Below are 15,934 nucleotides of genomic sequence, written 5' to 3' on the forward strand. Positions count from 1 at the left end.
AGTGACAAGATGGGTGAATGTCCCTTCAGAAAGGGCTCATGTTGATTTATTTTCCCTTGAAGCAGGTGTTGGAATCCTTGGCTTGTCTTGCCAACAATTTTCCCTGACCTGAGATCTTGTACAGTTAAATGCTTTGCTGGAGGAAGATGCAGGCTCAAACCTTCAGCCAGATTGGAGGTGTGAAAAATGCCTATTTTATGATTGGCTTTTTGCAAATATTCAAATGAGTATTATATGTGTTATGTTAGAAAGTAATGCTGTATTAAGTCTCTTAAGTAGTGTGTTACATATAGTTTTGGGTTATAATAAAATGTTAAAATAGAAACTATGCTATGTAGGATACTTTTTTTTCCTAAAGAAAGGACTCACACTGAGACAACAGCCACAGGACACCTGAATCTTTCAGAGAAAGAGAATTTATTGCCCCATTATCAGAAGAAATGAACTTCTTCCCACCTCACTCAGCTCTGAAGACACTGTCAGGATTAGGAGGAAGAAGCTGACACTGCCCAGACAGAATCCCGTGTTTGAATGGAATTTATGCATCATGGATGAGGTGTATGAATATGCAACAGGTTATTGTTTTTAAGGGTCAATCCTCTGTTAATCCTGGGTCCTTTTTCAGGCTCTTGTTGCCCAGAAAAGGTACCCAGACTGTCCATAACTCTTTGTTTTTATTGTCTCATATTGTCCTAATCCAAATTGTCCAAATGATTATTACTCTAATTGAATTACTATTTTTATAGCCATTTTCTTACTATTAAACTTTTGAAATTTTAAAAGGAAGTGATTGGCGTTTTTCACAGAGGTAAGTGGCCTGTGTGCTGATTTGTGTGTGATACATGGACAGTAACCCTGAGCCTAAACATCTGCACATCTGCCAAGTTCCTATAGGCAAAGGCATCCCCATGGAGCCGCCTGCTGTGTCATGCTCTGACCCCCAGACACAGAATCACAGAATCCCAGGATGGTTTGGGTTGGAAAGGACATTAAAAACCATCTCATTCCAACCCCCTGCCATGGTCAGGGACACTTTCCACTAGACCAGGTTACTCAGAGCCCCATCCAGCCTGGTCCTCAGCACTTCCAGGGATGGGATGTGACCCATGTGAGTGAAGCAATGGGGTCAGGGAGTGGGGGACAGACCATGGGGCTGCATCCCAGCTGGGGAAATGCCAGTACACCACCCAGAGCTTGCACCCAGCCCAAGTGCAGGTAGATGTGGTCCTCTAAACACCAGGTTCCTGTGCAAATTTCATCAACAGCACCAGCAACCAACAGAGCTGAAAACTTGGGATGGGAATACATGGAGTTTTGATTATCTACAGCTTGCCTTCAGCTGGGGTGAAAGAATCTATTCTTTTTATATACTTTTGGTATCAACAGCCCAGTGTAATGGACTCTGATGCAGACAGGAAGGATGATGTGTTAGTTAATGGGGTGTGAGCAATTAAAAAGCAAAATCATCTGCCTCACTAAATGTCTTTTTCTCTCCTGCCAATGACAGGAATAGGTATTACAGACTAATTGTCTCAGAAAATAGGAAAGAACCACTCTTTGAAAGCAATTAATTTCCCCTCATTTCCAAAATCCCAGCAGCCTTTCCCTTTGCCTCACCTCCCTTTTCTTTATTTTAATGCATAATTTACATTTTAGAGACCAGCATCAAGGGCAAAATAATCACAATAATATTCAAAGGGCCATCCCAGCCTGCTCTAAGTGAATACTTACAGGCCCTAAAGTTTCTAAGCACCTCATTTGGGTGATCTCAAACAAAACATCTTTCACAGAACTGGCAGGTGTGGTGTTCTGTACATCAGCCTTTTAGAGAAACACTATTTGAGATTCTTCACTGGAGCTTTTGGAGCCACAGAAGGTGGCTGAACACGATCTCATATTCTCTGTGGGTTTACCAGGGAGCTGAAGGACATCTTTAGGTCTCCTTGCTAAAGCTGCCATCATGTTGATCTGTCTGCCACCAAAGCCCACGGGTCTCACAGAGCTGGTGTGGCCCTGGAGGATAGGGGAATTTCCCACTGTCTTCTCCAAAATCCCTTGCCACCACATTTCTGGGGTTTCCTTTCCTTCTCGTGGTTCCTCTCCCACGTTCCTGGGCCAGTTTCCTGCTCCAGATCCACCCATCCATGACCTCCAGCATCACACCTTTCCTGACAGCACAGGAGGAAACCATGATTCCCGTGGGGCTCAGAAGGTCTCCTAGGGAATATCCTGAGCAAAACTCACTTTTGACACCCTCAGCCCCTGAAAGGGGTGCACCAAACCAGTATCACCCATCCTTCTTCCACACAACAGCCTGGTCTGAGGTTCCTAACAGAGCCAAGGACATAACACAGTGCGAGAGATGAATGAGGAGAGGACTTCTCTGCAGACACTCCCTCTGCACCCCTGTGGAAAACGCCAATCACTTGGTTTTAAAATTTTAAAAGTTTAATAGTAATAAAATGGTTACAAAAATAGTAATACAATTAGAGTAATAATAATTTGGACAATTCAAATTAGGACAATATGAAACAATAAAAACAAAGAGTTATGGACAGTCTGGGTACCTATTCTGGGCAACACGAGCCCGAAAAAGGACCCAGGTTAACAAAGGATTAACGCTTAAAAACAATTACCTGTTGCATATTCATACACCTCATCCATGATGCATAAATTCCATTCAAACACAGGATTCTGTGTGGTTGGTGTCAGCTTCTTCCTCCTAATCTGGATGGTGTCATCCTAACTGAGTGAGGAGGGAAGAAGTTCATTTCTCCTGATAATGGAGCAATAAATTCTCTTTCTCTGAAAGATTCAGGTGTCCTGTGGCTGCTATCTCAGTGTGAGCCCTTTCTTTAGGAAAAAAAAAAGTATCCTCCATAGCATACTTACTATTTTAACATTTTGTTATAACCCAAGACTATATTTACCACACTACTTAAGAGAATTGAAACAGCATAACTTTCTAAAACAACACATATAATACTCATTTGAATATTTGCAAAAAAGCCAATCATAAAATACGCATTTTTCACACTGGACAACAAAAAATCAGGTTGTCCTGTTTGATTATTTTGGGAGAGAGCTCCACTGCAGCCAGGGACCCCGGCCCTAAGGGACACCGTGCTCGGGATGTGCGGGGGCAAACAGAGAGGACACCGGGGGCGGGGAGGGGCTGGTCCCGAGGGCGAGGAGGAGGAGGAGGAGGAGGAAGGGCGTCCAGGGCAGCCCCGGTGGTGGCTGCGGACGGCCCGGAGAGCGCTGCTTCCTTGCGGGGGCGGCGGGAGCGCTGAGCCGGGCCGGGCTAAGCCGGGCTGGGCTGTGCCGGGCGGAGCTCAGCAGAGCCGGGCTGGGCTGGGCTCTGCAGAGCTGAGTTTGTCTGTGCCGGGCTTAGCCGAGCCAAGCACAGCCAAGCCGGGCTGTGCGGGCAGGACTGGGCTCAAGCCAAGCCGAGCAGAACTGAGCCGAACAGGACTGATCCGAGCCGAAAGGGGCTGATCCGAGCCGAGCCGCGCTGCGCGGACAGCAGGTACCGCCGGCGGAGCGGGGTGCGCGGGGATGCGCGGGGGATGCGCGGGGATGCGCGGGCAGGGCAGGGCAGGGCAGGGCAGGGCAGGGTGTCCCGCTGCAGGCCAATGTGCCAGGGCCGGGTGGGACCTCCGAGGGTGAACCTGTGCAGCAGCCCCGGGAAAGTTGAGGGCGCTGCTTGGTGCATTTCAGCGTCACTTGCTCCGCTGTAGCCGTCGGCGCCGCTGTTTCGGGGTTTTAAAGGTGATAACTTCGCGTTTGTCCGGAGAGTTGTGTTTTATTTGTCTTTTTACCTTTAAATGAGAGTTTAAATTGCTTTCAGCTTCTCCACCTGATGTCTCTTGCGAGTGTTTGCGGTTTCGCCATGGCATTTTCCTGCCTTTAAAAGAGAGCGTTGTTTTCTCCCGTGTATCTTCGTGTAACAGTGAAAAGGGGGAAAGTGAGAAACATAATGAAACAACTACAATGAAACAACGACTACAAACAGTTTTAGTCAACAGAGTGAACAAACTGGGGAAGATAGAGAGGGAAAACCCTTTCTCCTGCTGGGCTCAGTGATGATTTGTAGGTGTTTCACGGTTACAGCAGTATGTGATAGGACAGACAGACAGAAAATCGTTTCAGAGGCTTTGCTGCATCTCAGCGGCTGGGTCGAGTTTGTAATGTTCTAGAAAGAAGAGCTGAGGTAATTTTGAGAGCAGATTTGGGCAGTTTAAGGGGAATGAACCCTCCATCCCTGCTCACTCCGCAGCGCTTCCTTTCGGAGGAGGGGACTGAAACCCCAGCCCGGCTGAATTCTCTGCTGCACATTGAACTCGAGCACAGCTAAACTCTTGGGTGTAACCAGAGCCTTTCTACAAGGCAAGTAACCAACTTCTCGCCTGTACTTTAATCTCCAGGAGCGTGATACTTTTCAGAGAAGAAGGCTTTTTTTTTTTTTACAAGTTGTTTTATTTGGTTTTTTTTCATTTGCACCGATGAAAGAACAGTAGCAAAAAAAAACCGACTTCAGCAGCTGAAAGCCACTGAATTGAGTCATGCTAACAGCAGATTATTTAGTAGGGTTACTAGGGCAGGAAGAGATAAAGTTTCACTGAACTTCTATTAAAAAAAAAAAAAAAAAACAAAGGCGGGGGGAGCAGCAGAACTATTTGCAGAGAAAAGGGCAATGTTCAAACTTTTGTATTCTTGAACAGCCAAGTCCTTGAGGCCCTGCACGTGTGGGGTTGTTTTTTTTTTTTTTTTTGTATTTCTCTTTTTATCCTTTTTAATTGAAGAAAGGACCTCACATCCCTGTTGAGGCCACCAGGCAATGTGAGTTTCTGGGGAATGAGCTTTAGGAGCAGAGTTGAGGGACCAGCGAGGAGCACCTGCTCCAAGGAGGTTCTTGTCCCACCTGGATGTGGTGAAACAGGACTGCATCCAGCTGGAGGTACCAGGGTGCTCCTAGGATGCTGCTATCCTGGAGTTCACCAGGGAGCTGCCCTTGCCTGAACTCCTGGCATCAGAATTCAATCTGAATCCCAGTGTTGTTGCCTCTGTCTCTTTTGTGCTGTCTCAGCTGGACACGAGGCTTTGGTGTCTGCCAGACACCACTTTGGTGTCTCTTTACTTGCCAAGGCTCCCTGAGCCCTGCTGGACCCCTCATGTTCCTCATGTGACTCTGTACCTGTGTGGACATGAGGTGAATTAAGCAAGTGATGCTCAGCCTGTGCAGAAGTTTTGGCCTGGAAAGAATCCCTGCCTTAAGATGATGCCACAGTTGCACTGGCACAGGCAATGCAGAGTTTAGTTGAATTTCCCCTCACTTTTACATGTATTTTATTATTTGGTTTTTAAGGTCCTATTGAAGATTCAGATCTCCCTCCTGAACCTTTATCCTGCAGCTCAGCAGCCCCCTGTGCCCAGGCTGGTTTTGTGCTCACGTTGCTACACTGGGGAAACCTTTTCATTTTCTTTTTCCACCCCGAGGAGAGCTGTGAGGGTTCTTACACTGCCAGGGTGGAGCTAACTAAGCTCTTTTTTCCCTGCCTCAAGTGTGTTTCCTTTCAAAGAAAGTTACTTGGTTGACTCTCAGAGCTTCTCACAGGAGCAACATGTGCCTCAGCATCCCATCAGAGGTGGATGGAGACCTCAAAGGGAGGAGGGAGAGGTAAGAAAGGAGGGATGGATGGAACAAGAGAAGCAGCTTAGCTTTCCCAACATGCCAAATTTTTGTTTTACTTCCTTGGGATCTTTTGCAGCTTAGTCTCTGTTTCCACATTGTTCTGAAGGAAGTGATATGGTGAATATAACTTCTGATGGCAACTTTTTGGTTTCTTCTCTTAATACCTGAGTTTAATTGCAAAGAGCTCTGCAGCAGCCTGGGAGGGAGGTGAAGTATGAAACACCTTCCAGGGCCTGGCCAGGAGAGCTGTTCTGCTCTTGGCTTTTTTAAGGCATGTGTTGGTGGATCCAAGTTAAAACACTTGGCTGCAACCTCTGCTGTTTCTTCCCATTTTGCAGAAGCCAGGATTTGTGTAAACAGAGTGTTGTTCTTTGCCTAAGCTTAGAGAAAGTGACTCTTAAACTAGAAAAGGAAGAGAAAGTCAGTACAGGAGTATGAGCATCCTGAACCTGTGTGTGTGTGAAACCATGGAAAGGGTTAATCAGAGCCTTGAGCCTGTAGTCACAGGTGCCAGGAGCTGTGCACAGCTCCCTCCCAGGGCTGCTCACGTGCCTGTTCTCACACAGAAACGCTCCCCAGATCACTCTGGTGATTGGCACTGGAAGCAGCCTGCAAACACTCACTGACAGTTTGTTTCCATCCCTTCTCTGTTCGCCTCCTTGCCTTGCATCCAGCTCCTGCTTGGGAGGAAAACATTGGCAAAGGCAGCCCAAGCTGCAAACCCTTCTCTGTAGCCAATTGCACAGTGTTTTTATTGTATCATGGCTTGTTTGTGTCAGTTTTGAGATTTATCTGCATCGTTGCTTCCTTGTGTTAATATTGGTATTTATTGGGCTTGTTGGAGATTTTTCATCTCTCACACCCAGCAGCAGAGATAACATTTATTAACTGTGATGGGGAGAGTGGAAGGGACCCAAATTACTTTTCAAATCACACCCAGCTGTCTTAGCAATGGACAATTCCTCTGGTTGCTATCATCCCTTTTAGTAACACCATTGCTTCTGAGTGATTTTCTGGGGCAGAGTGGTGAAATCCCTTTTGGGAGTATTTTTATTTCCACCCATGTGTAAGAACATGTGCTGTGTTTGGGGCAAAAATGCTGAGTGGAGTAAATGTACAGTTGTAAAGGATGTACCCAGGGTGAGGTGAAAAGAAGCTGGTGCAGCTTTCACTAAACTGTGCCTCGTCTCTGTCACCACATGTGTAGTGAGGATGTAGGGCTCAATTATCTCTCAAGTGAATTTCCTGATATTTATCTGAGCTCAAAAGACCCATGAGATGTCAGGGGATGAGCTCAACGTGATATCTTTCTGTTTTGTTTCTTTTTTAAATGGTCATTTCCACCTCACATTTGACCCATTTTGGGCTGGATTGTTTCTCAGTAATCAACTGCCTCAATTGTTACAGCATTTAATTTGCTTGGCATTCACTGTGAAGCAATGTATCCTCCTTTCCTGATCATCCCACTTATCTGCAGGAAATCAAAATGGAGTATTTGCATAGGAAATACCAGTGCTAAAAGACAAAAAAGTTTCTGGTTGATAAGTGAGGAGAGGGAGGTGATGAATCTTGGGCCCATGCATGGATGGTATTCAGCCTGATTCTGTTAGAATCATAGATCACAGAATGGTTGGGTCAGAAGGGACCTTAAAGATCATCCAGTTCCAACCCCCTTCCACTATCCCAGGTTGTTCCAAGCCCTGTCCAACCTGGCCTTGGACACTTCCAGGGGTTCTTAATGAGAAATCCGCATTTACCAAACTTTTTTCATTTACCAAAATGTCACCTCCTGGCATAGGCAGGGAACCCAGAGTGATGAAGAAGATCAGTTTTCATACAAGGTTAGCAGACCACAGAGAGTTAAAGGAAAGTATTTGATGTGATGACTAGAGGAGAAAGTTAGAACATCTTCCATGATACTTAAAGAAATCCAAAAATGGCATTAAAAAACTTTTTGTACTTATCACATGATAATTATCAACACATTTGTCAGTGGGAGGACTGTATCCATAATTAAAACTGCCCTGACAGGAGAGAGGGATGAGACCACACATGAATCCATAAAAATAAGTTATTTCTATAAACATATATATATTCTTACCTACAGTGTGTATGAGTAAAAGCAAACTTAGTACAGATAATGGTGCATATGGAAGCAGAAAAGGTGAAAGAAGGAGATGGAAAGAAGGGGGAGGTGTTTCAGCCTTGTGTGTAGCAAAATTCCAGCTCTTCCTGGGCACACTGACCTGCTCCCTGGTGAAGGGCTCCAACAGCAGGATCTAAGCTGGAAGCATCAGGGTCTACAGGCTCAGATGGCTTTGGAGGACAAGAGAAACGGAGGAGTTTTCCTCTCCAAAGCACTGAAGATGGTCAGGGTTTTTTTAAAGTTTTTTAATGGAAAATATTTTGGTCCACAACAAAGATGTTTTGATTCTGAGCTGTTATTGTGTCTTGCAGGAATTTAGTTAAAGATGATGGGTGCATTTCCCTTCAGTTGTTTCCTGCAAAGTGCAACATGACATCTTCATGTGGTGCAGAAAGGTGTTGGCTCTGTCTCCAGTGTCCATGGCAATAGTGATCAGGGAAGATGTGGATCTGTGGATAAATCTGGTTGGCAGAAAGAATGAGAATATGTGGGAACCTTAGGGATAAGTCATTATGATTCGTTTGCTTTATTAAAATATTTCTGACCCTGCAGCAAAACCCATCACTTTGCTTCAGAAAATACCCATACTTTTTAGTTGAAAGAAGATAATTCTTTAGGCTTGCCAGAATCATCTATGGCAACAAAAAGCACTTCTCACCACCTACTTCCAATGGGTTTCATCATTTAGAAAGGCAGGAAAATGATGTTTGGAAAGGTGATCCCAGACATTGGTTGTAACATGAGAGAGGGTGTGAGTGTGCCTGCAGAAGTGGACCCTGAGCTGAGGAGGTGATCTAGACCTCAGAGGAGGTGATCTAGACCTCAGACTCATCAGGACTGCAATCTGAGGCAGGAAAACACCTGAGTGGAAAAAAGAAAAAAAAAAAAAACAACTGAGAAAAAGATGGTAAGGAGGTGGGTATAAAAGAAATCTGTGGTGAGAGGAGTGTGTGGGGCTGGAACAGCTCATACAAGCCTCCCTCCTGCAGGAGGATGAAGGTTTAAGGTACGGATTCAGCTGTGTTTATGTTGGAATTCAGGACATCCCTCTGGCTGTCCTGGACTGCCAAGCCCCTGCCAGGGGGCTCAGAGACCCTGGCACAGAGCCCAAGATGCCCCTGTGGTTTTGATTATGACCCATGGAGCAAATTACCAACCTTATATGAGGATCTGCAAGGCATGACAGTTTAAATAGAATGATAGTGAATTTATCACAGGGTGAAAAAATAGATTTTTGGGGTTTTTAGAATGAGGGTTCAGGGGGCAAGATGGATGAATCTGGGTGTGTCCAGCCTTTCTCCTTCTTCTTCTTGGCTTCCATCTTCTGCTGTGATGTTGGCACTTTTGGATTGGTTTAAGGTAGAAGCTCAGTGTCTAACATAGGGGATAGGTACTGGGAATTATGGTAAATAAAGTACACGTAGTTTTTAGTGTAAAAAGATAACACTGCCCTGAGGGTGGCCAGAGTGCCTCTGACTGTCCTGCTGAGTGGACCTCAGCTGGACAGGAGAAAGAATTTTATAGATAAGAAACAACAAACAACCTTGAGACTGAGAAATGAAGAGTTCTGACTCCTTCCTCAAGCACCAGGCTGGGCAAAGAGACTTTCTGACACATCTCAGGGTCACAGTGGCCAGCAGAAGCCCAAAGGTGTTTAGGTCTGGCATGTGCTACTGAAGGGCTTTGGTGGTAAAGGTCTGGCTGATGAAGCAGTGGGGGATCAGAGCAATGTACAGGAGCAACCTGCTCTAGTCCAAAGTGTCCCTGCCCATGATCTTTAAGATCTTTTCCAACCCAAACCATTCTATGACTCTCTGATGTATGAGGCATTTGGAAGATCCAGGAAGAGTACAGCAGACAGCTTAAACCCTGAAGAACAGCTCTAAATCAAGCACAGCTTCCTCCTCTGTCATCACACTGGAGTATTTTAGTGCAGAGCAGCCACCCACCCGGGCCAGGAAGTGCAATTCCTGCCCCAAATGTCATTGCACCACACAATTCTGGACAAGCAAATAAGCCCAGTCCATCCCAACAAGCAGCAGGGCTGTCCCACCACTGTAATGCCCCCATTTGCTGAGAGTGTGGGTTTGGTGTAGCTCATCTCAGGGATGCAGGGATTCAGTGTGGAGGAGGATTCTCAAAGCAGAATGGTTGGAGGGCTCTGCCTGAGTTGCTTTGTGAAGTTGTTCTGGGGGTTTTTTGTGAGTAAGGAACTGACAAATGTAGTCCTAGCTCTGGGCTGACAGCAAGGTTTTTCTTGGGTTTAGTAGGGGGATATTTTATCTCTGCCTGCCCTCATTGATGCAGTAACTCATCACTTTGTACTCAGTTCTTTCCTTGGGATCAAACACACAACAGAAGTTGCCTCACTTGGGCTAAATGACTGTTGGAGAGGCCCTAATCTATACAAACTACCCAGATATGTGGCCTTAATTTTATTTTTTAACCCCAAAAAAACTGCTGGAAAAGTAAAAGAGAGAGAATTGCTAGAGGGTGGCAGCAGAATTGTCACAGAATCATTGAATCACAGAATGGTTTGGCTTGGTAGGCTCCTGAGACTGTTCCAACCTCCCTGCCATGGTCAAGGACACCTTCCACTAGTCCAGGCTGCTCAGATCCTGGCCTGGAACCCCTCCAGGGCTGGGGAAGGAGATCACACACACTCACATAAAGGTGGAGTGACTTTCCTGAGCCATGCAGGGGTGTCACAGCTTTGCCTTGGTACAAGCGAAGCCCTGATTCAGCTGGGTCTTTTAATGACCTTTTAAATGATTTTGTAAATAGCAGATATATAAATATATAGAAATAATATAACAATATATAAAAATATATATAGATATATATCTAGATATAGATATTATATATATATTTATATGCATAAATATATATAAATAAATATAAATATAAATAAATATCTATAATATATTTATTTATTTATATATTTTTAATATATATAAATATATTTCTTTTATATATATAATATGTAAACATATATATTATATATATAAACATATTTTATATATATAATAATGAACATTTTATATATAATAACATTTTATAACAATAAAATAAAACATTTTATAACAATAACAATAAAAACATTTTATATATAATAAAAATTTATTATATATATATATAAAACATATTTCTTTTATATATATATATATATAAGGCAGCAGGATGGCTGCCGCCTTCCCATAGGGGCCAAAATTTGGGATCACCCAGTGCCATAAATCCCCAGGCACCTGACTTCTGATTGTGCTGGGAGCAGAAGTTTAACTTCTATTTTGTTTCAAATCTAAACTTATACATGATTAATTTTTCACTTGGATCTGAGCATTTTCTTCTGAGGAGGTTTTTGATGTGGTGGTTTCACTTTGCGGTGCAGTTTCTGTGTGCTGGTGGGGCTGCTCCTCTTCCTCACCTAAATCAGCAGCAAAATCAGGGCCAGCTGAGGGTGGGAGGAGAGCCTGAGTGAGAGGGGAGGCATTTTGGGGCTGATATGTCAAGAACAGAAAGAGCAGCTGAGGCTTGTGGAGATCTGCTCTGACCTGTGCATGGGATTGGAAAAAGGTTATCCATGGAAAACAGAGACAAGTGCAGCTGTGGGAGTCCCTGCTGCTTGTCTTGCAGGACTGTGCATGTGCTGAGGGCTGAATTCACCCAGGTTTTCCCCTCCCACCCTTACAGTAACTCTTGCTATTTATGTTTTGATTTACACCACGGGTGAAATAGTAAAAAATGTGCATCCTCCAGCTTCCGTTTTCAGCTGCTCTGTCCCTCCTCCCCCTCATGCCAGGGGAGGGTGTCAGCTACAGACATTGTTATTAAAACTATTAAAACATTGGTTAAGTCAATAAAAACTCCAGAGAACAGCCCTTTTTCTCTCTGTCCCCCTCCATCAAAATGAGGTGATTCTCTGCAATGTGTTTTGTAGTGAAATTGGAAAGGATGGTGCTTTTACCAAATCTCTTCATTAGAAAATTCAATTCTACAGCTTCTGTCAGTTTTCCCAGTTCCTAGTCATTAGCATTGTCCTCCTGCCTTATTTATAGACCAGATTCAAACCTCATGGAAAGTAAATAAAGATTTCAGTGCATTTTGGTTGTACTTAGGGAGAGCTGTAAACCATCCTGTCCTCAGCTGGTTTTTTGTCTCTGTCTGCAATAGCCTTGTTAGCTCCTGGGGGTTTCAATGCAGAAAAAGCACCCATGAGCTGATCTCTGAATTAACTGAGCTTCTGGCAGGTGAGAGCCATCCCCTCTGGTGTCAGAAGTGGGATTCTGTGTGAGGACACACTCCTGCACCTGAACCAGGCTCCCCCAGCCCTGGGGGAAGGAGGCATTTGAGGTCACCAAGCATTTGACCCATTTCAGTCAGCAAGATGGAGATAATGGAAACTGAAAACCCAGCAGATCTCTTTCTTTCTGCTGTGTGTGAAGGGGCCTGGGGTGAACAGCCCACATGCAAATGGGTATGGAGGAGGTGGGAGAGTGAATGTCCAAAGCTGGGGGTCAGGAATTGGTTTGTTGGGGTGAAGAGGAGAGGGAAGGGACCTTCAGTGTGTCCCAGTTTGGGATTTTGTGAGTGTACCTGGATGTCTGGGTGTGTGAGTGAGCTTTTCTGTGGCCAGTGGTCTGTGAGGAGGAGCAGCACATTCCCTGTGCTCTGCACTGCTGAGGTGAAGCAGATATTGTCTGCATGTCCATGATTGCCCTTTTCTCACAGTGTGAAGATGAACTCATGAAGGTTTGCTTAAGCAGCCATATGGTGATATAAAAAAAAAAAAAAACAACAAAAACCCCAGAAACTAAATTAGAAACTAAAACAAAAACAAAACATCCCAAAAACCTGATTCTTGCTACTTTGGTCTTTTAAAATTAATTTTCTCTGTGTTTTATATTTCATTCTTCATCCCACTGTGTGTGCTATATCCCTCCCAGTCAGGGACATAGCTAAGGGCAGAAGCACAGAAAGAAACTGGTGGGTAAATGATAAAGTTGATGTGAGTTCAATGGTGAGTGGAGTGGGAAGATAGGGAGAGCTGGAAAGTCTCCCAGGAACTGATCTGGAGCTCTGACACTGAGAATAGGACACCAGACTATAAATGGGAAGAGGACTTTCAGCACAACTGGAGCCAGAGCTTCTTTATTTAAGTAGAAGTGCAGTTTTAAATTTCAATTTAAATTGAATATGACTGAAGAAGAGGAAATGCTATATCAGAGTTTATTTAAGGAGGTGGCTGGAGTCCAGTGGCTTTGGGAGTGGGAAGGACACAGAAGGTGGAGTTGAGATGGTGCTGACAAGAGATGGCACAGATGTGGCACCTGAAATTGAGGGGAGCAACAACAACAACAACAACAAATTGGGGGTGACTGTAGTGAAGCCATGGCAGCAAAAATTGATGGAGCAGAGAATGGAGGCAGAGACTGTAGATCTGCCAACATCTGCTGTGCCAAAGAAAGATTTCTGATTCTGATGTGTATTTATGTCATTATATTTAGCAGAATAAACATGAAGTTTCAAAGGAGTGGAAAAGGCTGGATTACCTGAGTTAGCCCTGGTGCTGTTTGCTGTAAAATGTGAGCTGTGCCAGGTGCTCACAGGAGCAGAGGTCACTGCAGAGTTCCTGGGAGGATTTCAGGCAAAGAGGAGGCAGCTGAGGGCTGTGGACCAGAGCTGGGCTCGTGGTGTTGGGGTGCCTAAAATGAAGGATCTGGATGGACAAACATATTTTTGAAATTCCTATCTGCTGAACCTGTTAAAAAAACCATCCAGTGCTGCAGAGGAGTGAGGAGGAAACAGTGGTTCTCTTTAAATGATGGTGCAAGCTCAGAGGAACACAGCACAGTCCTAGATCAAAATTAGTTCCGTAAAATACAAACAATTATAGAATGGTTTGGGTTGGGAGGGACCATCCCAACTCCACCTTAAAGATCATCTCATTCCAAGCCCCTGCCATGGCAGGGACACCTTCCACTATCCCAGGGTGCTCCAAGCCCCATCCAAGCCTGGCCTACATCTCCAAATTCCATTTGGTCACACAGAAATCAGGTGTGCATGTCCAATGTGGACTCCAGTTATGATCTGAGTCTCCTGAGACAAATTTGCCCATTTTTTGAGGAGTGTGTGGTAACACCAAGCACAGGAGAAGCTTCACTGCTGGCAGATACCTCAGGGATGAGGTAGACACAGTCTGCTGGGTGGCAGAGGGGTGAATGAAATGCTCTTTTCCAGCCCAACATTTCTGTAATCCAGGGTCCAAATACCCTGAGCAGATTTCTGGATTAAACAAAGACCTTAAATACCTCCACTGCTGAGTTAGGTTCACCACAGCATGAAACTGTGCCTGCACAAGGAAGGATGTTCATAAGTCTGTACCCCTCTTTGGGATTTTTTTTCTTTGTTTTTAAGAGAAAGAAAATAAAAAAATAGGTGCAGATGCTGGCACTGGCAGGAAGTCAGTGCATTAAAAAACATCCTGGTACAAGATGGTGAAGTATTTAAGGAACACTCCACCTGTGTCATTAAAAAAAGCACCAAAAAACACCCAAAAAGCCAGAGCAAGAAATCTGTGAACCAGTGCCAAAATCATGCAGAAGTAGAGAAATTGCTGTGCTAATGAACAAAAGGAACAAAAGGAAAGGACATATTGTAGCTACATCTCAGTTTGGGATGTTTTTATTTCCCTCATTACATTGAAAAGGTCTTGAAAGAATTTGGTGTTCAGTGTTTTTAAACAGTGCTCTGCCACTTCTGGTTTGGTCAGTGTTTGTTAGCAGACAATTAAAACCTGAAAATATAGTAATAAAAATTATAGATAAGTACAATAGGGATAATAATTTGGAAAACTTTTTTTTTGAGCTTGTGTGGTCCAGTGTTACAGAAATGAAGTGATACAGGAAAATAAATTAACCATAAGTTTTCCAGGAAAATAAGGAAGAAAAATTGACAAGTTGCTCTTAATACACTGGACCCTAAAAATGCACAAAAAAAGATAAAAGTTTTACAAAGGAGAATAAACTGAATAGCTGGGCATTTTTCCATCAGTACAAGTGAGAAAGAGTGCTTTGTTTCAGGACCACACATGACAAAAATTCATTAAATGTGAGGAAAAAATAAGGGATGGCTTGAGGGACAGGATCTGGAGAGGTTTCATCCAAATAAAGATTTGGTGGCTCTGCTCTGCTTCTCTTTCCAGTTTGCACAAATAGCAAGGGTTTCAGCTTTAAACACCCTGCCAAGGTAGATAAATTCACATTGTCTGTTGGAAAACAAAAGGCATGTCTGAGAGAGATTCTCCTTCTGGTGTGAGAATTTGAATCCTCTATGAGAAAATCAAAGAGTGCTCAGGGCTGTTCCTGCGAACTGGGCCCTTTTTCCATTTCTAAGCACATTCCAGAGTGGATGGTTTTGGTGTGGGGTCCTCCCCCAGATGTTTTTCACTGTCTCTCCAAGCTGTCATCACTGCTAGACAGGAATGCATCAGCTCCTGGAGCAAACCCTAAAAGCTGGGTCCTTTTTCCCTGGGCAGCTGAAGAGCAGTGCTAGGACTGGCCTTGGCCATCTTTGTGGCAGAAACAGCAATTCCAGGGTGGGCTTGGCTTTGTTTGAAGTAGCCTCTGTAGGATGGGAAGATGCACCCCTACAGAGGTTGGTATCCCTGTCCTGGCTGTCCTGGGAGCTGGGCTGGCAGCCCATGTGTGCAGTGCAGTTGTCTCTGTACATTCCTGTGAATCCACCCTTAATCTCTTCACAGGCAGCCAGGCCAGGATTTCCCAGCCTCTTTATCCTAAACAAAAGGCAGTTGCTGCACACCACCCCATCACCATCATCACCATCACCATCATCATCATCACCACTCCTGCTTAGGACAGGCCCCACATCCCTGCAGGCTCGGTCAGAACAGGGGGTGGATGCAGCTGCAAACTCACTGGTCAAGCAGAGAAAAGAGAGGTTGCTTGCAGAGAAATCTGCTCTAAGGAGACCTCAGGCTGTGCTGGAGGAGATTGGGAGGCTGCAGTGTGGCAGGGGGTGAAAAGCTGAACAAAATCCTTGGGCACAGCCTGTGTTCAGGTCAGGCTGAAGGAATT

General features: G+C 44.6%; 1 protein-coding gene across 1 annotated transcript in view; it reads left to right on the forward strand.

The window, feature by feature from the left end:
• The first annotated feature begins 3,302 nt into the window (after positions 1–3,302).
• PRKCQ (protein kinase C theta) overlaps positions 3,303–15,934 on the forward strand; it is a 55,447-nt gene continuing 42,815 nt past the window's right edge. The window contains exon 1 of the mRNA XM_071424151.1: positions 3,303–3,529. The gene's annotated coding sequence lies outside the window, so the exon portion shown is untranslated. The remainder of the gene's footprint in view (positions 3,530–15,934) is intronic.

This window comes from Agelaius tricolor, unplaced genomic scaffold (assembly GCF_023055355.1).
Source record: "Agelaius tricolor isolate 1412-34295 unplaced genomic scaffold, bAgeTri1.0.p SCAF_3, whole genome shotgun sequence".
Taxonomy (NCBI): Eukaryota; Metazoa; Chordata; class Aves; order Passeriformes; family Icteridae; genus Agelaius; species Agelaius tricolor.